The sequence below is a fragment of the Thermobia domestica genome, chromosome 14 (assembly GCF_964235325.1).
Source record: "Thermobia domestica chromosome 14, izTheDome1.hap1.1, whole genome shotgun sequence".
Lineage (NCBI taxonomy): Eukaryota > Metazoa > Arthropoda > Insecta > Zygentoma > Lepismatidae > Thermobia > Thermobia domestica.
In genome coordinates, this window is record NC_137467.1 from 174,669,876 (window position 1) to 174,692,617 (window position 22,742).

A 22,742-nucleotide genomic window follows, 5' to 3' on the forward strand; every position below is an offset into this window, starting at 1 on the left:
GCAACGAATGAAGACAACCACTTGCATCAAGACTATTTCATTAGAAAATTTATCGTTAAAGTAATTAGGAGCGATCCCAATAGTTTTCAGAGGATTTGGTCCTATGAAGAGGGGATTTTCCGCCTCCGTGGCTCTGGAGAACTTGTAAAGGGGAATGACAGAAAATTCCTCTTCGGGTATTTCGAAGAAGTTTTCTACAATGGAAGTTACGGGTAGAATTACTTTCAAGACACACAGAGGCACAAGAGACCATCAGATGGTGGCAACGTGGCTTTACTTGAGGTAACCTTCAGTTCAAATTTGGACAGGTATAAGGGGCTGCAGCTCTCGCGTTACTAGAAATTTAACTTGTTAAAACGTACGTATAAGTTATGCACGATAATACTACTACTACTACTAATAATAATTAGTTATTAGAGTATTAGTCCACTGCAAGATACCAAACAAGGCGTGTATTCTTTTCAAGCTCTAAATGTTAAATTGTTAGTGTGCAAAGGTCTTCCAGTTTAGTCACTTGTTCCATTATAGTATCAAATAGCTATTATATTTCGTACTTGTTTGTTGTATCGTTTCATTATTTTTGCAGATACTTTGAGGTCCATTCTTAGCTGGAAAGGATTTACGCCTCTGAGTCGCCTATCATATTCTATCTATATGGTTGGCTACATGATTTTAATGAACAGAATTAATAATATGCGAGCCCCATATAAATTCAGTGACATGACTATGGTAAGTACTATTTTTTGAGAACAAAATATATCAGTAACATTTGTAATCCTTCTATGGCCTTGGATTCAATATGACCCCAAAGGAAACCTATTTCTTAAATAATTTCTTTATACGATGTTTTCATTTACTGATTATTTTAGTATTCCTCAACCTAGTCTAGTCCTTTATATAATCCAAATGCAAAAGTTAATAATTACAATATAACGTTGTTAAATAAAAATGTAACACATCAGACCTTGGCGTCATATTTACCCCAATGTTCAATATTATACATTTCCTATTATTTCATTTTACTTTTGAACGATGTTTTCGGTTACTGATTATTTAAATATTCCTCGATTTGGTCTAGTTCTTTATATAGGGTGGCCCAAAAGTAAGTATACAGTACCGTACTGATAAGCTAATTGCATTTTATGTCATTTCTTATTATTATCCATCAGGTATACTTAGTTTCTTTATTATTTGTTCTTAATGGGTTTTTACTTACATCTTAAGCTTGGAAGAGCCGAAACAAATAAACCCATCAACTAGAATGTTATACTTGATCAATGCAGGGGGTATACTTACTTTTTGGCCACCCTGTATAATCCAGATACTAAATGTTAATTATTTTTAGTAATGTTGTGAAATAAAATAGTGACATATTAGACCTTCGGGTCATAATGACCCCAGTGTCTAATAGTTTTAATTCTATTTATTATTATTATTATTATTATTATTATTATTATTATTATTATTATTATTATTATTATTATTATTAAGCCACCTCAAGACACTAAATTAACTATTGTTTAGTCTATCTTTCATGTTTGTATGTCCTTATAAGAAATTTAATAATTGAGGTCAAATAGACCCCAAGGATGGGCTTGAGTGTAGATTTGAAGCACTGTGGGAGGTTTAATGTGTAAAATACAACGTGGAAGATAATAAGCTAGTGAATTTTCTTTGGTTTCAAATAACGTTATATGGTATTACTGGCATTTAATAGTATAAATCTTATAGTAAGATGCGTTTGTTAACCTTTCTACGCCCGCCAGGGACTTGAAGATAGACTTTCACATTAGGAACCCTGGTGGTCCCCTTAATTATAACAGAGTCATGATTGATACAGTAGTGGAAAGCTTATGAAATACAGATTCCAACGAGGTAACATTTGTGCAATTCTTGCCCTATTTGTAGAAGGAAAAGAAGAAGAAAGAAAAGTCGTAAATACACGAGAAAAATAGAATTTTGGGGGCCCTGGCAACCCTTGCAGTAACCCTATGCTGACAAAACATACTTGTGACTTATGTGCACATCATTTTTGCTGCACACATCATGTATAGCAACAAGAATTATGTTTCTAGACCAATTCAGTGAAAAAAAAAAAATATTCTGTCTTATATGGAATGGTCCTGAAAATAAATCTATTTTATGTAAAAAAAACTATGACTCAGAAAGTTGGCCAATTCCCCCCCTCCGTTCCCATACAGGCAACAAATACACATGTAATGTATTACCACGTAGTGGACTACCTCATTTTTTCACATATCAACTTTTCTGAGTCTTTCCCTAAGGGGGAGATGCTCCCCCCAAAAACACCCGATGCAAAAGCAAAATACAATACACTTGCTTTACCCTCCCCCTCCGTCGTGAGAGCCCCGGACGAACCCGCTCATATACATAAAATGCATTGGTGGCGTGTTGTTTGCCACGGTGTTGTTTGTCACGACCCGATTGGGTGTTGTTTGCCTCGATTATGTTACAGTCTTTACATTCCGATCTTATCAGATCTGATTATCGTGAAGTTACACACATACTGGGAGTGAAAGGAAGGGTTGACAGGCACTTATGTTTTTGATTCTCTGGGACAAGTGGTAAGTGTTCTTGCCTTTGGAACGAGAGATGTCTCATTAAACTCGCTGCTGAAAGGGAAAATTAAGCTTCAAACAAATGAAAACAAAACATCATTAATATCACAATAGCTTAGTAAATTGCATTTTCTTTTTTAACGGGATTTCTTAATATAATCTTCTGTTACATAGTGTTCTGTTTCTCGTCATCCTACGCGACTAAAGAACTGGATTTTATATGCTTAAGAAAAATGAAGTGAAATATTTCCGTTTTACGTCCCACGTTTATGCCGTGGAAGCTAAAGGATATGATGATGAAGATGATGAAAGTGAATAAAAAATACTGTTTTGAAGAAAGTGGAAGGAAACAGAAGAACCCCGAGAAAACTCACCGACAAAGCGTTTGATCACCACAAACCCGCTTTGCGCGAGCTGGAATCTAACCAGAGACTCTAAGCACCAGAGATGAATACTTTACCAATGAGCCACCTTTATCCCTACATGTGTAAGAAATACACACATACATTCACACACACACACAATATATATATATATATATATATATATATATATATATATATAGATAGATAGATAGATAGATAGATAGATAAATAGATATATATAACTTAATAAGCTCAAAGTTGATGTCATATAGTCCTTCTGCTATTTCTGATATCTCGCAGCAGGCTTTCTATAGAGATGATTCATTTAGGTAGAATATGTATGTATCAAGGAAGCAGTTAGACTAACTGGATATTTAAGGTTGGTTTAAAGGGACAAGTTTTGCCGATAGATGGCACTACAGTCTTCGTATCTCTCCCATGTATTTTTTACCTTTCAGGAAAATTCACTATTTCTCTTAGAAATTTCAACCTACAGACTTCAAACTTTTAAAAAAGGAATTTCATAATGTATCGAAGGCAATAATCCGTGCCGATTTTTTAATTTAGAATTTTCTTAATTGTTGAAATGGCTTGATTGTTGAAAAAGATATCTAAATCTTTAACAATGGAACTGTTTCAACAATGAAGAAAATTCTAAATAAAAAATCGACACGGTTTGTTCCCTTTAATAGGTTATGAAGTTCCTTCTCTAAAAAAATGAAGTCTCTAGGTTCCAATTTGTAAGAGAAATTGTAAATTTTCGTGAATGGTAAAAAATACATGGGAGAGATACGAAAACTGTAGTGACATCTATCGGCAAAATTTGTCCCTTTACACTAACCTTAAAAGGAAGACAAGATAAAGTTGTGGAAGTGTACGGATCTCTGAATCTTTGGGGCTGCAATAGAGTATGTTAATGTACCCAGAGATTTATTGATACATTAAAGGTTTGAAGTAATATGGAATTGGTTTAGACAAGCATTGGTGTTCACTAGCAAGTGCGTAAAATTAATTTAAGTAGTACCTGTCTAAATTAACTATCCCAACAATAACATATTATAGAGTACAATTTATACTCCAAGAAGTATGAAATAATTACTATGACACCCTATCACATTTAGCTCCTACTCCTACCCCGTTCCTATTAGAACTTTGTCCTCTGCACTCTGTACAAACTGCAGGTTGTCCATGAAAAAAAAATGCAAGTCTGAAATAAAATGCTGCTATTAACTACTGAAATTTATGTATATAGTACAAAGCTTAAGCTTCTGAGATATTTCCTAAGGTCACTTGTTCTCTCATGTCAGATGACGAAGTACTGGCTGTATCGTATCATTAAGTCTTATATAGATTACTTTTCTTCTCTTCTGATGAATGGTCTGCATTTCCATTCTTCTGCAAACATTAAAATTAAACATAGCATTTTCCTTCAGCACCTTCACAAGGCTAAAAATGTGCGGAGACGTTCTGGGTATCATTTTGTTTAAGTGGTTGCGCCAACCTTGTTCGGTATTATTTGATTGATGCATCTGACTACTACTTCAACTTTCCATAGGGAGATTTGGATTTTTCCAGACATTGCTTCGTAAAGTAATCGTTGAAATCCTCGATTTTTTGTCCAGTTGGGCAGTTCTCGATGACGATCAACCAACCATAAGTGATATATTCTACTGGTATTAGGACCAGTATTGGACACATCCGAACATGGTGGCGTACCTCCTCATTCTTAAAATAGTCATCGATTAACTCTACTTTCCGCCAGATGCTCTGGTTGAAGTGTAAGTTGCATCCTAAAATTTCTGCCATTTGGAAAGGTAAAACATAATGCACTAGCTGCTGCAGTTTCAAAATCTACCTTCAAAATTCTTGAATAATTTTGTTCACACAAAGTTTTCACAAATGAAAATACGTAGATGTTTGTAAGTGTCTCTCTTTTACCAGGATGCAAAGGGTACAGACAAAGCCACTTCATCTTTGAAAATCATAGACACTGATGTACAGATTTTTTCTGTGCTCTCTCCTTGCACCTTGTGAGTCGTGTTTTATATTCACAATCTGGGAAGTCAAGTATGTTCTTTTAGGACTGCTACATTTTCATCCTCTAATTTCGCTGTTTCCTGGACAGCAGTCTCTTTTTCTATTTACACACAGCTGAAAAAAGAAACATGCTTTAATGACATAATGTAAATAATACAGATTTAATTTAATGACGAAAACAATGCAGTGAGATTTTCGTTTATGTGTACTAAAACGTAAGAATCTTTTTCATATACTTGCCTTCTGAAATTCAAGATAAATAGATTAACAGGTAATTGCTATGTAGATCACAAAAAGCCCTTACAAAGGACTAAGTAGAGAGATGAATTCTAAAAAAAATGTTCATATTAAACTGTTCATATTATTACAGTGCGTCTCACTAGCTTTTGAACCCGAAAAAAACGTTATAATTTCCGAACAAATATACATAGGAAAATGAAATTCACAATACACGTACCTTGTTTCATGCTGAATACATGACCGTCACAGCAGGTGCTGAAAGTGTCCTCCCTGGACGTCAAGACATGTTTGTACACGGCGTTCCATATTGTGAAAAGTCCGATGTGGAGTCGCAGGTGTGATCACATGAATCGCATTCTCAATGTTGTTTCGCAACTCTTGTAGTGATCGTGGGTTGTTTCTGTAGACACAACCTTTAAGAAAACCCCATAAGAAGAAATCAGGTGGTGTCAAATCCGGGGATCTTGGCGGCCACAATCCTTTGGAGATTATCCTGTCACCTAAAAGGGACTCAATTTCTGCCATGGCCACGTTGGAAGTATGACATGTTGCTCCGTCTTGTTGGAAATAACCGCGACGCAGTTCTTGATCGTCCAGCTGATTCACAAATTCACTGAAGATGTGTAAGTCAACTTGTGTGTTTACTGTATCTTCAAAGAAGATGGGTCCAATGATACGCTGTCGGGAAATTGTACACCAAACTCCCACCTTCAAGGGATGAAGTGGAATCTCATGGTACACATGCGGATTTTCGGCAGCCCACACCCGAGTATTCTGCGAGTTCACATAACCGGAGAGATGGAACTAAGCTTCATCTGTGAACCAAGTATAGTCTAGGATTCCTGGATTGTCATGCAACAAAGCTTGCAACCAACGACAATACATCACACGCTTTTCCCAATGTTGTCTTCAACTCCTGGACGACTGTTACGCGATATGGAAACAGCTTGGCTCTTTTGGCGGCTCTTTGCACAGTTGACTTTGACATCCCTACCTCTTGTGATAATCGACGCAGGCTCTTCTTAGGGGACTGCAAAAGACGTTGCCGCACATTCTGTGCTGTCTCCTCGGACATCCGTGGATGCGCGCCTCCATGTCCCGTAAGCAACGTTCCTGTTGTTTCGAACTTGTTCACCAAATGATGTATTGATGATTTCGATGGTCCTTTACGGCATCCAAATTCACGGCAAAATTTACGTTGAACGGTGTGATACGATCCCAATATCCAATATTTTTTTAACAATGAACACGCGTTCCTGTACGGTGTACAGAACCATCCTCGGGATGCAGCGACTCGAGTCACACTAACGCACGCGCACCACGCCAAACAGGACTTCCCCTGGCGCCACCTATCGTCTTTGTTTTGACGTGTGCGCTTCTGTTCAACCCTTTCTCGTGTTTAGCTTAAAACATGGTACGTGTATTGTGAATTTCATTTTCTTATGTACAGTTGTTCGGAAATTATAACGTTTTTTTCGGGTTCGAAAGCTAGTGGGACGCACTGTACCATATGTGCATATACTAAATTTTGCACAGGAAATATGAATATTAATGTAGGGTAAATGAACCTATAGTCAACCATTTCCCAAAGGTCAGCCATGTAGCATATTAAAGGAACCCCAAACAATAATCAAAACAGAGTTCTTAAATGTTTCTTTTGCTTTCTTATTCTGGGGAGTCTTTATGTGGAAAGTCACTTTTGTCTTCTGAATTTGACCTCTAGAGTTTGTAGCCTCAGAAGTGTTGTTCCGATATCGCATCTGGTAGAAGAAGTGAGGTCCATCACAGATTTTTATGGGAAACTAAAACTGCTTTTATTATTTCTAACAATTGTTGATTTCAATGCATGAACGTATGTAAAATATTAAAAATGTTATTAAAACAAAATTATACTTCCAAAAATTAAAAATGTTCTTACTTCACGAAGACTATTTATTTAACTCAGATTTATAAACACCATATTTTAGAATATTTCCTCATTTATTTAACTCAGATTTATAGACACCATATTTTAAAATATTTCCTCATTTATTTAACTCAGATTTATAGACAACATATTTTAAAATATTTCCTCATTTATTTAACTCAGATTCATAGACACCATATTTTAAAATATTTCCTCATTTATTTATCTCAGATTTATAAACACCATATTTTAAAATATTTCCTCATTTTTTAAACTCAGAATTATAGACACGATTTTTAAAATATTTTCTGATAGTATGAAACAACAGCAAGCATATATATAGAGAAAACCTCAATAAAAACAAATGTAAACGGAAGATCACACTTCAAACTGATGAAATAGAGATAATATTTCCTGGCATGACTATAAACGCGTAACAGTAGGCCTATCCTTCTATTTGTTTTCAAACTGTGCTTAAATATAAATATATCTCAATACATTTGTATTGAATCAGTCTATACAAATTCATTAGAACACAAATTAATATCACGAAAACGTAAAGGGCTTGATCGAAATTTTTTATAATTTCGAGAATTAGACTCCAATATTATTTTAGTGCGTGAAAACGCAGTCACCTTGGAAATGCAGAGTTAAGACAAATAAATTATTATTGGACTAATTGGACAAACTTGGGGAAGTACACCAGAAACTAAAAAACAATAATAAAAACATTTTTCTTTTGTGAAGAAATGTGAAAGCAAGTGTTTTCCCGTAAACGTCACTAAAACTATTATTTCATAGTCTAGAATGCACTGGTTCTAAAGGACAAGAGAAGGGAAATAACAAATGAGGTGTATATAAAAACTTCTGGTTTCTAAACCAGGATATTCAGTCATGCAGTCTTTCATGAAGTCTTTCAGTCGCATTCAGTCGGTTGAATTTCCGACTCGATTCGTCCCGCATGTATTGTTAAGTCGGACTCTCGGGCAGGTAGTGCATCAAATTGCTATTGACCACCGTAGTATCGCGAATATATTGTCGCCGATGCTGACTGTCATCGATGGACTAGAAAATGTAAGTTGTATATTGCATGTTTTTTCTACTTTTATGCATAATTATGGCAGAGCAGTACAAGTCAATTACATCCTCGTAACCGTAGGTTTCGATAAACCCGAAACAATTAACATTATAAATTGCTTGCAAGAAAAACAATTCTCATAACTCATTTTAATGTTTGTTTAAAAGCATGTACTTTATGAATCACAATGTACAACTGTAATTTGCCAAGGTGATTGCGTTTTCATGCACTAAAATAATATTGGAGTCCAATTCTCGAAATTATAAAAGAAAATCGATCTAGTCCTTTATGTTTTCGTAATATTAATAAGCAATCGAGTGCTGTCTAATACCAAACGACCAAAAATATAAATCCAATAAAATGGCTTAGTCAGAAATGGAAAATTGAGATAGGTAGCAGTTATGTCAATGAACGTTTAAGGTTGAGATATAGTCTGAAAGAATGTGCATGAACAGGAAGTTATTCGAGAGATTAAAAGAATCGAATTTCACTCAAAAATGTCATCGAAGAACTTTCAAAGAACTTTTTTGAACTCACCATTTATTTAACTATGTTAATAATTACTTTAGGCGATTTGCACCATTTTTTATATTCACTGATTTTCCATAATGTGTTGTTCGACTAGAACAGTGGTCTCCGAACTTATGAAGCTTCAGCTCGATGTTACGTCTCTATGTTTCTTGGGCAACGCTATAGTGAAGCAAAATTTAAATGTTAATCTTAATTTTGGTGTACATTCACCATACTTGTTAGCGTACATTCACCATACTTGTGCTGTCGTCTTGCTACTGCCAAAATGTAACACTTTATGAGTTAGCATTTAAGAATGAGTTCCATTTGTATGGCATGGTTATTGTTTTTCTTAATTATTGTGAAAACTTCAGGGTTTGCTTCATTATGTTCATTTCAATTGCGTCTATCGATTAGTTGTGTGTCTCACTTTTAGACATTTTATCCCGTTAAACGCTGATAATATTATCGTTATTCTTTTGTTATTGATTTCAGGTTGATCTATTTGTAGCAGATTTGATACCTTTGTCAATTGCAGCCATAGTTCTTCATCTTACAGTTGAGGCTCCTTTTATTAAAGTAGCTGATATTATTACTAGGAAAGGTAAGATCTTTGAATATTTAACAATTCAGATAAATTTACGATTTTTGTTTGAGAATTCAAATATTTATGGGAGACCGGGGTATTCATGAACACTTAAGCTTTAATTATAAGTAACTCAAAGTTTTTGGAGATAAAATCAATTTTTCTTGTGCATAAAAAGGTTGGAATTTTTCTTGTTTACTAAAATGTAGAAGAGGAACAAATCAGTGAGATGTTTCAAAAATGTATCTGTGTTCGTGATTGTCCCAGTAGTCGGGGAAATCACGAATATATTGTTCACTTTAAACTTTGCTTTACGAAAGAAGCGAAATACATTAAAAGATATTAAAAGATATTTCGTAATTTAGTATTTAAATATTTAATAAGAATTATAATTACAAACATAACTCAAGATAATAGGAAACATGACCAATTCTCATCATCTTTGAAACTACTAAAAATGTAAGCATGCATATTTACCTATTCAGACTTCACCTACAAGAAGGAACTCGTTATAGCAGCCTACGATAAAGGATCAGATATCTAAAATAGAGTTACTGACTATATAATAATGAAGTAAGCCACTAATGAATTAAATAATAAATATCGCGAACTATTCTAATTAATAAAGCTAATAACGCTTATTACAAAGACATGATCTATTTCAAAAACCAATTTCATTAACTTATTACTTACTTCTCAATATTTTTAAAAATATAATTTATTTCACACCATGGAGCAATCTCGAACACGTCGGCGTAATGGAAGACATTCTGTCTCGCATTTCCCCATGAGACACCATTTTATTGTTAAAGTGGAAATTAATTATTGACTGCATACATGCTAATAAGATATCAAAGAACTAATGCACACATATAGGGGGATATACAGCATTATCTGTAACAATATAGATAAGAACCAACTTATCTCGCTCAGATTGCTGATTCAACGTTATAAGTGAATTGAGAAAAACAACAAATCGTCTTCTTCCTCGCAATGCACTCAACTGAGTGTCACTAAATTTATGCTACACTTTTCCAGGTCTCTCCGCTAGCTTGCATCGAAATCTTCTGTTTCCTAGCAAGCTTCCTTGGGCTTAAACTTGGTTGTTCGGCATTACCCCTGTGTTCGCGAACACACCGGTTTCCCCTACTCATTTTTTGAATTCATTTAATAATCTGATTGATAGCCAATTGTTTCTACAAGTCATAATACATGTCCTTGATGCTTGGACTCATTAAATAAAGATGCGTTATTATTACACATGGAAGTCAGTATGTATTTCCTGAATATCATATATCTACAAGTACAATTTAAAAATAATTGTGTTTTCTAAATATAAAAATATTTACACTTAAGTAACACAACAAAATTCGTGCTGCGAAAGTTCCATGGAAATTATCTTCGTTCATACCAGAGGCTATATTCCATAAAAGCTTGTTATGACCTGCTTTCAGCAAGCCATAGCATTGCAATTGCTTAGGTATTGATATAAAAGTGTATTGCTGAATTTAGCTATTTTGTGCCCTGCGATCTACCGTACGGTACATGGATACCTGAGATGCATTCGGCAGTGTCCCTGAAGAAGTATCTTCAGTTTGTGAGAATGTTCTCTGCCCTTGAGGTCTTTCAAATAAACCGAATTCTTACACACCTTCTTTACTAAATAAGGCCCTGTATATTTTATGATTTATAAGCAAATATTGCTTTGACTTATTGTTGAGAGAAAAATAATTGATTACAGTGGCATATTGTTATTGTAGTACCGTTGCTTTCAATATTAAATGGGATTTTGTCAATTCATGAAGAAAGCTAATAATAATGGACTAAGCAAAGTTCCAAAGACTAAAAAAAGCAAGTCTGAGGTTTTGCTTGTTATTACCAAATGGAATAAATATGTGAACAATTGATAAATTTGTGTATAAACTTTATTAAATTCATAATATACAATTAAGAGTTTAATTAAATAAGATGTTACGCTTAATGGCCTATTAAATTACAGAAGCATCATACTTATGTCAATTATTGAACAATATAGCATTTTCACTGTATATAGCCCCTTGTGGATTGCGCAGAAATTTGTTAATCAGATTCTACATTTGAATTGAATAAAATTGTTTTCTTTTTGTTTTTGGAAACAACATCGATTTTTCGATATCGAAACAAATAGTAATGTCAATATACTTAAGATTAGTAAACGTAATGTATAAAACCTGAAGTTTTTTTCAGTTGGTGCATAATACAGTTTAAGCTCTCTTGATCAGAGTGGCACCACTATAAGTTCTTCGATTATTCGTAATTTGTACATCATAAATACCGTTGCGCTAAGAAAAGGTTTCTTTTAAGTAATGACTAAGTCTATACATTTCCTATTTTCTTAATCTGCTTGAAAAGAAGTATATTTTAGAGAATTTATTTCTGCAAGTGAAACAAAAGAGTACACAATCGCTTCCCATATTATTACTATATACAGAACTTCTGCAATAATTTTGCTACTACTAATATTACTATTTTACATATTTCCTTATTTTTACAAAAATTGACGACCCAGCCAGGATTTTTGTTTACTTTGTTTAATGGCTGTTCAGTTTAAAGAATTGCACCGAACTTACCGTTTCAAAATTGACCTAATTGCAGCGAAGATTGTTTAGCAAGTTTTTGCTTTCTTTTACGCTAAATTAGAGCGTTTCAAAATTGACGACCCAGCCAGGATATGTATAGCTTTACATTCTTCACTAAAGTATGTATTACTGGCATGAAATTAAAAAATGGCATTCTTACAAATGAGGTTTTCTTAGATTCACTGGATATGTTGTCGGAAAACGTTTGAGATGCGTGAGCAATGTCATGTGAATAAAATTATGTTAAAAGACTGAAAATGACGATCAGGAATTTAGAGTTTGTGTTTGTTGTGAGGAAGACATATATAAATGTAATATGAAGTATGTGACAAGTGTGCATTGTCCGAAGAAATTTCACCTTGAATGTTTGAAATTATCGCAGCCCGAAGTTGAAAGAAGTAGGGAAATAGATTTATGTTGGTTTTGCGCTCAGTGTAAGAAGCAAATCGCGGAAACTATGGAAAGATTATGTGGTGAAATAAAATCAAACATGGCTGCAGTTAGGACCAGAATATCTGCAGACATGGCAACATTTATGACCGAACTATAGGCAGAAATGTCAGCAGTCCAAATAGAAATATCCTTTGAAATGTCATCGTTAAAGTAATCAGTATCGTTATTTAAAGATGAAGTTGTTTCTGAACTCGGTACTATCAAAAGAAATAAAAGCTATGGGTTCAGAAATAATAGATAGTGTTGAACGAATGGAGACTAAGGCTTCAAACAGTCTTAGTGTTATTTCAAATGAATTGAAAGAAATTAATTTAGAAACAAATAAAGTGTAAGATGCTTTGAAAGGTCAAAATGTTAGGTCTCATATAAATGTAGTTGATGATAGTAATGAAAATGATGAGACTGATTGATATATAAATATAGAAGTAGATGTAAATGTAGTTGTAGATTTAGATTGTAGTAGTAGTGTTAATAATCTGGCTAATCTTTGTTTAGATAAGGATGATGCTATTCTAACAGATTATTAAGTTCTATTGAAAGAAAAATGATGCTCTTTATATAATAATAATAATAATAATGCAATGATATAAAGATAAATTGTAAAATATTCGATATCATGACAGCCAACCCAGGTAACGGTATATAAATATATATAAAATGCAGAAGGAAGAAAAGAGAGAGCAAAACTTACAAATTATTGTTATAACGTTTGCTATATAAGTAGGGAACAAATTTCGTTGGATACTTAGGTGGCCATAATCAATTTATATAATGTAACTGATAGCTAAAGAAGGAAGTAATTGAAAGATTTCTTTGTATGTATGACATGAGGTTATTCAATTAGGTTCGATCTAGCAAAGAGTATATTTATGCAATTCTAGTTATTGAAAGAAAAATTACATTTAGAAATCACCAACGATAAGGAAATCGTAACTGAGTACAAATATAGCAGATATGTAACAAATTTTATATTTCAATAATTAATACTGTATGTTTTTCTCTCCTTATATTAACAACATTTTACGGTGAACATTGTACCTTCTTCTGTTACCTGAAATAATAGTAAGCAATAAAAGAATTAAAGTTGAAACCTTTCATGTATTATTGAAATAATATATTAAATATTTCATGAACAGGTTGAAATCACGGAATCTGAAATAACTGCGCTAAATTTAGAACCGTAATAATTGGTTTGATTCAGTCAAGATTGTCAAATTCTTCTCTTTTTTGCTGAGTACAAAACGTAACAATTGGTGTTTCCAATCCAGGATTCATTTCCATGGAAATGAGACTAAACATGGAATTTAATTGTTTAATTTTAAATAGAAAAGTAGGTCCATTATAAGCTTGCATCAACGCAACGCAAAACTTGCTTTTTAGCTTTGAAATTACTGCTTCTTTTGAGTTGAGTTACTATCCAGAATGTTTGCTAAGACTGGTAATGAATAATGCCATGGAAGTTATTCACGTTTGCAGGTCTTACATACACAAGTACACTGATACTCACCACGCACAGTTTTCCTTCTGTTCGTGTTCAGTACCTTACTTTTACTGTATCTTTGACTGGGAGATACTCTACCCACAAAATGTTCCCTAATACGATTGCACATGTAACTATTTTGTATATAATGCCAAATACTAAAAAGTGTGTCAACATTATGTATAATAGCTTGCCAGAATAACTCTAAAACCATAGGAGCTGGGAATTACAGGTACAAATCCGATGTGGCTCTTCTTAAAGAAAGTAACGTATCATTACATACATAAGCAAGTATACTGATAAGATACATACCAATCTATGAAGGACAGTTGATGTGAAGAGTATCTATAAGAGTGTGACGAGAACACAAGAGTTGTTTACAGTGTCCACACCTGACGAAACATTGATTATCACACTGATGCTGCTGACAATCCGATTATGTTTTATAATCAAAACAAAAGTACATTTTAGTCTGGCATATTCATGGATGCTGTTCAAGATATCTAGCCATGTAAAAGACATGTTTCATGAAGTTGGTGAAGCGGGAAGCACTAAACTGGAAGTGCGTAAACGCTTGCAGACAGATGAAGTTGTCATGTTGCCACACATGAAACCCATCAATATGTAATGCAACACATGTAATAAACCTCACATAATGTTTGTACGTTCGAAACTATTCAACGTCGAGAGGTTGAATATGTCCAGTGCATTTAGGGGGTATCAGTTTCTTGTGAAACTCAATATTATCCGGAGCAGTGGAATGTATCAGTTTATCATCATTGTTAACGAGGCCATGAATGTATGCATATTAACAAGGAATATGCATGTTGATTAGTACCCTATTATTAGTTTTGTACAATGTTATCATATTTATAAATCATGTATTTTATATTTGAATCGACAAATTGAATGAGTGCCATCTAGCGGCTGATTCGTGTACTTGTAAGTGAAATGCAAAAAATATTCAAATAGTTTTTCAGTAGTCATTTTTTTTCAATATAAATGTTGTATTGTTAATTTGGTGTTTGGTACGGATATCACCTGATAGCGGGTCAAAAATGTGTGAAGAGGAAACACTTAGTAATGAAGTAAGAGCTGTACACGAGAAGAAGGAAAACGATGCGCGTAATTAAGAAACAATAATAATAAAAAACTTCGAGTACCGATAAAGTTACATGCTGTGTTTGAGGCAATCCATCGCTACAAGGAAACTGGGACATTTTGAAATCATTTGTGTTCTTGATGATAAGTTTATTACTGTAAATATCAGATATGATGGCTTGATAAAAGCTTCACAAATAACAGTAGAATTAAGGTTTCGAGGGAAGATCCTGTGTTTTAGAACAGGAAACAAATATTCTCGTTATTTCTTTTATAATCCAATACTTACTCTTTCCTTCTATCATATTTTTCATTACATTCTTTTTAACACAATTTATTCTCCAATAATGTCCTAACCCCTTTCATTTCCTGTATTTTACTTAATTGTGTATTGTTCTTCTACCCTCCAAAACTTATTTTTACCTTCTGCCATACTTTGTACCACATTCCTAATAACAAAATTTCTTTTTAAATAATACCCTAACTAGTTTGTTTTGCTTTCTACAACTATATTGCGTATTATTCTTCTATCCTTCAATATCATCTTCTGTTACAATAATAACACATTTTCTTTTTAATTATGTTACAATCTATTTCATTTTTCTTCTTAACTTTAGTATTATTCATCCATCCTCCAATTCTTACTCTTTCATCCTAGTAAGCAGATAGCACTCATCATATATTTTATTACATCTCTAAAACACAATCATATCTCAAATAATGTCCTATCTAATTTGTTTTTCCTCTGCAAGTATCTTGTGTTGTTGTTTTATCCTGTGTTCATAATAAACCAATCGAGGACCTCGCTGCAAGAAGTGGACAGCTCCACTTTCTAAATTTTTTCAGGAATCACAAATAACGTTTTAAAAATTTCTTTTTATTGATTTTGTCTTTGTATTTAATATTATGTTAGAACTTGCCTCTATGAAACCAATTTCAATGATATTTTAATAAAATATTATGTTATCTATGTGTAATTAATTGTCATGTATTAGAGATGTCTCAATCTTGCTTTAAATACATATAAGAATCCAAATAATCTTGGGTTTTAATAAGAAAACAATAAGAGTCCTTTTCTTTAATATCTTATGGAATATTAGTTGCAACTGCACCCTTCTTGTACAGAATGAAAGAATACTTTTCTTCATATAGTTTAGTTGTAAAACAGAAAATCGGGAAATAGTAGAGCGGTTCCCTTCTTGCACTAAGGTCCTCAATTTCTTGTTAAATAATGTAACTACTTTCTTTCCCTATCTCTATCTTAACTATTATTCTAATACTTTCTGTTGCCTTCTGCCATTTATTCCACTTCATTCCTAATAAAACAATTCATTCTCAAGTAATGCCCTAACCAATTTGTCTTCATCTATTTAACTATCTTCAGTATTGATCTTGTATCCTCCATCAGTTACTCATGCCTTCTAACATATCATTTATTGTGTTGTTAGTAATAAAATTTCTTCTCAAGAAATGTCCTAAATAATTCCATTTCCTCTTTTTAACTTTTTTCTGTGTTCCTATATTATTCTCTGATATTTAGTATATTCTTCCATACTTTCTATCGTATCACTAATAAAACAATTTCTTCTCAAATAACGTAACTACTTTCTTTTCCTATCTCTATCTTCTGCATTGTTCTATCTAATACTTTCTCTTACTTTCTGCCATACATTCTATTACATTTCTAGTAAAAAAGTTTTCCTTAAATACTCCACTAATCAGCTTATTTGCTCTTTTTTACTATATTCAGTTCCGTTCTTCATTCCTTCAAACCCTACTCTTGTCTTACATCATATCTTCTATTGCGTTGTTAATAACAACTATTTCTCAAATGATAAACAACACAGTTCCGTTTCCTCTTTTTAACTATCTTCTGTGTTGTTCTCCTATTCTCAAACATTTTCTTATACTCTTCCTTACTTTCTATCTCATCTCTAATTAAATAATTCCTTTTCATATAATGTTCTAATCAGTTTTATTTGTTTTATTTAACTAACTTTAGTATTGTTACTTCCTCCAATAATTACTATTTCCTTTTATCGTATCTTCTTTCACTTTGTTAATAACCCATTTCCTCTCAAATGATTCGTAAATCGTTCAGTTTCCTATTTAAGCTATCTTTTGTATTGTTCTTTTATTCTAAAATATTTCTTACATTCTATCATACCCTCTGTCATGTCCCTAACAAAACAATTTCTTGTCAGGTAATGTCACTACTTTCTTTTCTTATCACTTTTCCTATGTGCATTTTTCTTTTCCCCAACATTTTCTTACTTTCTCTCTGTCACATCCCTAACAAAACAATTTCTTCTCAAATAACACCCTAACTAGCTTATTCTGCTTTCTTTAACTATCTTCAGTATTGTTGTTCTATTTTCCATTACTTACACTTGTCTTCTACCGTATCTTCTATCGCATTTAAGTAACACAATTTCTTGTAAATAATCTCCTAAACAGTTCCGTTTCCTCTTTGTAACTATCTTGTGTGTTGTTCTATCTATACTTTTTATCACATTAATGATAAAACAATTTCTTCCCAAATAATGTAACTACTTTCTTTTCCTATCTCTATCTTACGTATTGAAAGAATGAAACGAGGCTAAAGAAGATGATGATGAGAAATGAATTAAATAGAGCAATGAAGGAAGTCGGAGGAAATAGGAGAACCCCGGGAAAACCCAGGCATACGGTATTTGTCCGTCACAAATCTCACTTGTATCTTACGTATTGTTCTATCCTTTGATACTTTCTCTTATCTTTTACCATACATGTCGGATGACCTTTCGCCATTTTTCCGATTACACTATATCCCCTTCAGTATAGAACTTTGTGGTTTCTGGTCAAAAAATTATAACGCGTGTTTTTCACAGGCCTCTTTTAAAACTAACTAAACTCCATTCAGGAGTTACACAGAGACCAAAACAAATAACAGTCTGACGGCGCCAGATTCGGGTTTAACGGTGGATGCATTATCACCTCCCAGACAAGTTCTCTATCTTCTGATGGATCCTTTCTAGCGCCATAAAAATTAGCTTTCCTCGATTTCCTCGAGAACTACGCATTGAAATTTACCGTTAAGCATGATATAGGATGGCTGACGTCACGGTAGTATACGGCACTGTTTTTATTGACCAATAGCGTAGTACTGCGAAAGTTTACTCGCTTTCTTGGCGCAATGCCTTAAGTATGATTATAAGAATTCCAAGACCTTTTGCAGATCCACTAGTTTTAACTGCCACCTCTCAAATCACGTTGACTCGCATATCCTAGACTAGAATCATTAACACCATAATGTACACAAAAGGGTCAACACTTTCTCGATTACCTTATAACATTTGTGTAATATTTTGGTTTTCAATTTTCGTACACGTATTAATTATTCTTGTTTATTTTTCAGATGGCTCTACTTATGAAGAGACAAAAGCATCAACTACGAATGGACATTTAGGTATGAGAGATTAAGTTAGCCATTGACCATCAGGATTCATATGAGCAGTTGCTGAAATCTTTTATATAAATTTGCAGGAATTCTAGTGACATTTTCCATTGTTCGTGAAATAACTACATATGATTCTTGCCTCAATAACAACTTCTTATTTGACTAATCTGAGACTGATATCCTAAGGCGTAGGCGTAGTAATGAAATAAATACTTGGGTATCCATCATTTAAAACAAAAAAATCTTGGCTGACTGATCAAGGACTTCCAAACTGCTTAAGCCAGAAACTTAAAATTGAGAGAGTACATGGTATTTGTAACATGAAGTGCTACTAAGAAAGAACTTTTGGATATTCGTTGGGCGAGGTGTGGCAAGCAATTATTATAATAAGACGTTCATATCTAGGAATCCCTTAAAGTTAGAAACATTGCAAGCCATTCCTCTCGCAATAGGGCAATAAAGTCATACATGGAAGTTAGTGTTATGATGCTGAATCGATTTCAGAAAACTGCTTCTAGCTTTCTATAACCATTTTATTATGTTGAAATCAATATTAAACCCAGAAATGGTAGCTGATTTCTACCATTTAACGATTTTATTAGATAAGGATAATGATAAAATGTCCAAGTATCCTACCAGAAGACATCTTAAGGGAGAAGTACGCACAGAAATTTCGAGAAGCACATAAGTTGCAGTGGCGGATCTAGAAGGTAAAAACTGGGGGTTCAGCCAGACCCCAGAATATGATTGGTATATCATGAGTTCACTATAAGCTTTGAAAACTATACAAACAATAGCTTAAACTATTTTTGTCACTTAAAAAACTGGGGGGCTAGGCCCCACTGGCAACGGGCTAGATCCACGTTTCCTACAGGCAGGAGGTTTGTGTTCTACCACCAGGACAAACACATGTGAATACCATTGTCCTAGTAGTAGTCCTCCCAGAGCGTCAAATTCCTAGACGTTTAATCATCAAGGATGTATTCACAGGACGGTAAATGGTTTCATTTCGCAAAAAGCTTTTCGCCGTCTCTTACCGTTTACGTTCTAATACTTATCAACAGGACGGATATAGTTGTTCTACCTGACTTCCCATACTTATGCGTAGCTCAGCTTAAAATCTAGATTTAGAGGCAACAGAGATAACGTTGTCGAGGAAAAGGAGAAATTATGTGATTATAGGACCTTTTTTTTTGGTTGTGTCGAGCCCAGCACTGCGACCACTAAATCAGTAAACCGACATAGCTCTTTATTTTTTGTCAGTAAGTTGTATGGAAAACTTTAACAAACAAATGGTGAAAAAGAGCCTGAGGACTGAGATTAGGATTATCATGCGAACAAACCCTGACAAATTGTCTTCATTTTACGGATACATACAAACACACACTTCAAGCGTATTTGTCCTAAAAGAATGTATGAGAGATAGTTGATACCTGGGAATGAGTTCGTTTCGGACGATTTTCTCGAAACTGACTCAGGCAATTTTATTCATATTTTAACAAATGAAGATTACATTATTAACCTAACAATATGACATAACTCATTTGTCCTGAGAGAATGTAGTGGGGGTAGTTTATACTTTGAGGTGTGCTTTTTCGACAATTTTGTTCATATTTCATAAATATATATTCCTTTAATTATCTGACAACATGGTGTAAATCGTTTGTCCTAAAAAAATTACAAGGGAAGTTTAATCTTCAGATAAGTTTTTTTCGGATGATATTGTCAAAATCAATTCACATTATATTGATTCTATTTCGTAATTAAATATTTCATTAATAACCTGATGATATGACACAAGGGTAGTTTATTCTCTAGAAAAAAATACAAGGGTGACTTATTCTTGGGGTAATTCTTCAAACTCCTTCCTCAGAAACGACTCAGATGATTTTGTTCATATTTCATATATAAATATTTCTTTAATATTTGTATAAGGTTGTATAAATCACTTACATCAGCATATTTAAAATGGTTAATTTACCCCCTTTAGGGTGATTTTTTTGAGCTTTGTAAATACAACTCATTCTATTTTGTTGCTATTCTATAAACAAATATTTCACTAGTTACCCTAATGTATGACATGAATTTCTTATGGGAAAAATCTATAATGAAAATTCAGTTTTGGGGTTAATTGTCTTTGGGCGAAGTTTACCGAAAATGCTTTATAATTTGGATCATATTTTACAAGAAAATGCTTTAGTAATAGCTGCATTATAATATGATTAGGAAATTGGGACTAGAAAGTTTACTGTAGTGGCCCATATCTTTTGTTTTATTTAATTGGTTCATGAATGTAAATATATATCTTTCGTTTATTAATTTTTCTTGTTTGAATTTCAGATGATTCCAGTCATAAACAGACTAAGATGTCAGCTTCAAATGGACACGTAGGTACGATAGCTTTATATAAACAATTTACCATTTAGTTATAAATGGTATTTCCTTTCCAGACCTCAATCAAATTGATACACTAGCACAGACTTTGAACATTTTAAATGAGAACTTCTGTGTTTAAAACAATGTTTTGTTGAAATTGAGAACAAAATATTTTCAATATTGGCAGTGCTCTGTGAGAAAAATTTCGAAAGTCTCAGTTCAAGAGTATTTGTTTAAAAATCGGGAATTGGCCTCAATTCACGAAATTTGTAAATTTCATTTTGTCTTTTGAAAGAAGTCAACTTCAAGCACAAGTTCAAATATAACTCTGTAAGATACGTATTTAATGAGAACGGCAATCCAAATATGTTCTCAGAAGATATTACACACTATTTCTGGACAACGGGGAAAATTCAAACATGGCATCACAAGATACGTTCTTAACGAGTATGATAAGTTCAAATATTACTACGTATATAAGATACGTGTAAGGTATTTTGTCTTTTGATAAAACTCTTAGATGTTAAAATTAGTATTTAAAAGTTCTAGCTATAGCTTCGTGGTCCAATGCTAACACGAGTTAATGACTTTGTGACCTGTTGAATGGTAACTGTACAATACGTGACTCTCCAACTCTGCAATTTCAATGAATTTGGTAAAACCCATTGAATGTCATTGATCGCTCGCTTGTCTGTGCTGGTGACCCATGTAATGTGAGCTTACATGGATCACCAAAACAGACAAGAGACCCCATACATGCTCGGTGTCATACTGACTCGACGACTCACGCGGACCTAGTAGCACACACCTTGGAGGCCCACACGAATTTCTTGTACACTCAAAACAGTAGGTCTGATGTGCCGATCTGTTAATATGATCCCAACAAATATAATACCAGTTTCCTTTCAGAAATCATGTATATATATATATGACCTTATATTTCTCGCTCACTCTACATTGTATTAAAAGTCTTCAAATCTTAGAAACAAGACTCAAAAGCAGATGGTCTTGACAAAAATGAATATGACTCAAGAGTCTCCGCTAACTCTCAAACCCATACTATCACTGCTGTTGACATATTGGTAGAGATAACTCGAAAACGCAAGTAGTACTTCCTGGGACATATTTATGTAACTTATGTTAGTAATTACAAAATAAATACAAATATTATTTAAAAAGTAGTTAATAATGAACAAAGACAGCATGATAGGCCATCAATTACCGTTGAGTTCATTTTGCTAGTAGCTGCCTCAACCTAGATTTTTGGGTAATTCAATTTCTGGTCACACTTTAATTTCTATGGGTAACAACACTGAAAAGTCTCCCGATTTGTATTCTTGGGTGTAGAATAATATTATCTATTATTGTGGTAGGTATTGTATCACATTTCATTATCCCTTTTCACTTACGAGAAACAGACAAACGAAAATTATTAGTTTCTGAAAAAATATTTAGTAGTCTGCTTCCTTAACAAGAACGGCAAATTCAAATATAAATCTATTAAGGTAAGAATCTAACAAGAATTGTAAGTTCAAACTTGAACCTCCCGCTTTCTCATATGTAGAACTTGTAACTGCAAGCAAAGTGTGTCTTAATTTGTGTAAATTTGAGAATTATGGATCGTGAATTTTGGACTATAGTTCTGATTGCTTGTATAGAATGGTGTATAAGTAATAAGTGCAAATTGAAATTTCTTCAAAGTAAGTGCGATACTAACATACACTTATTTTTTTTAAAAAAAATCGAAATTCTATGTATTTAAGTGTCTAATTACATATTTTTCTTTTATTTTCAGAAAATGGAATATCAGAAGAGAAGTCAGGAAAAAGCAAACAAACTTGATACGAGTCCATGTTTTAAATTAAGTAGGAGAAATCATTTTGTTTTGTGTTAATTAATAACTTTGTCATGAATATATTTAAATAGTCATTTGATTTACACTGAAAACTTATTATATGAGGTTGGAATGTAAAT

The 22,742-nt window shown here is 33.3% G+C and overlaps 1 long non-coding RNA gene across 1 annotated transcript; it reads left to right on the forward strand.

The window, feature by feature from the left end:
• Positions 1-632: 632 nt before the first annotated feature.
• LOC145670750 (uncharacterized) lies at positions 633-22,690 on the forward strand. Its single transcript, XR_014128410.1, has 4 exons — positions 633-729; positions 9,211-9,319; positions 20,733-20,783; positions 22,564-22,690. It is a non-coding gene; the product is annotated as an uncharacterized LOC145670750 (long non-coding RNA).
• The last annotated feature ends 52 nt before the right edge of the window (positions 22,691-22,742 follow it).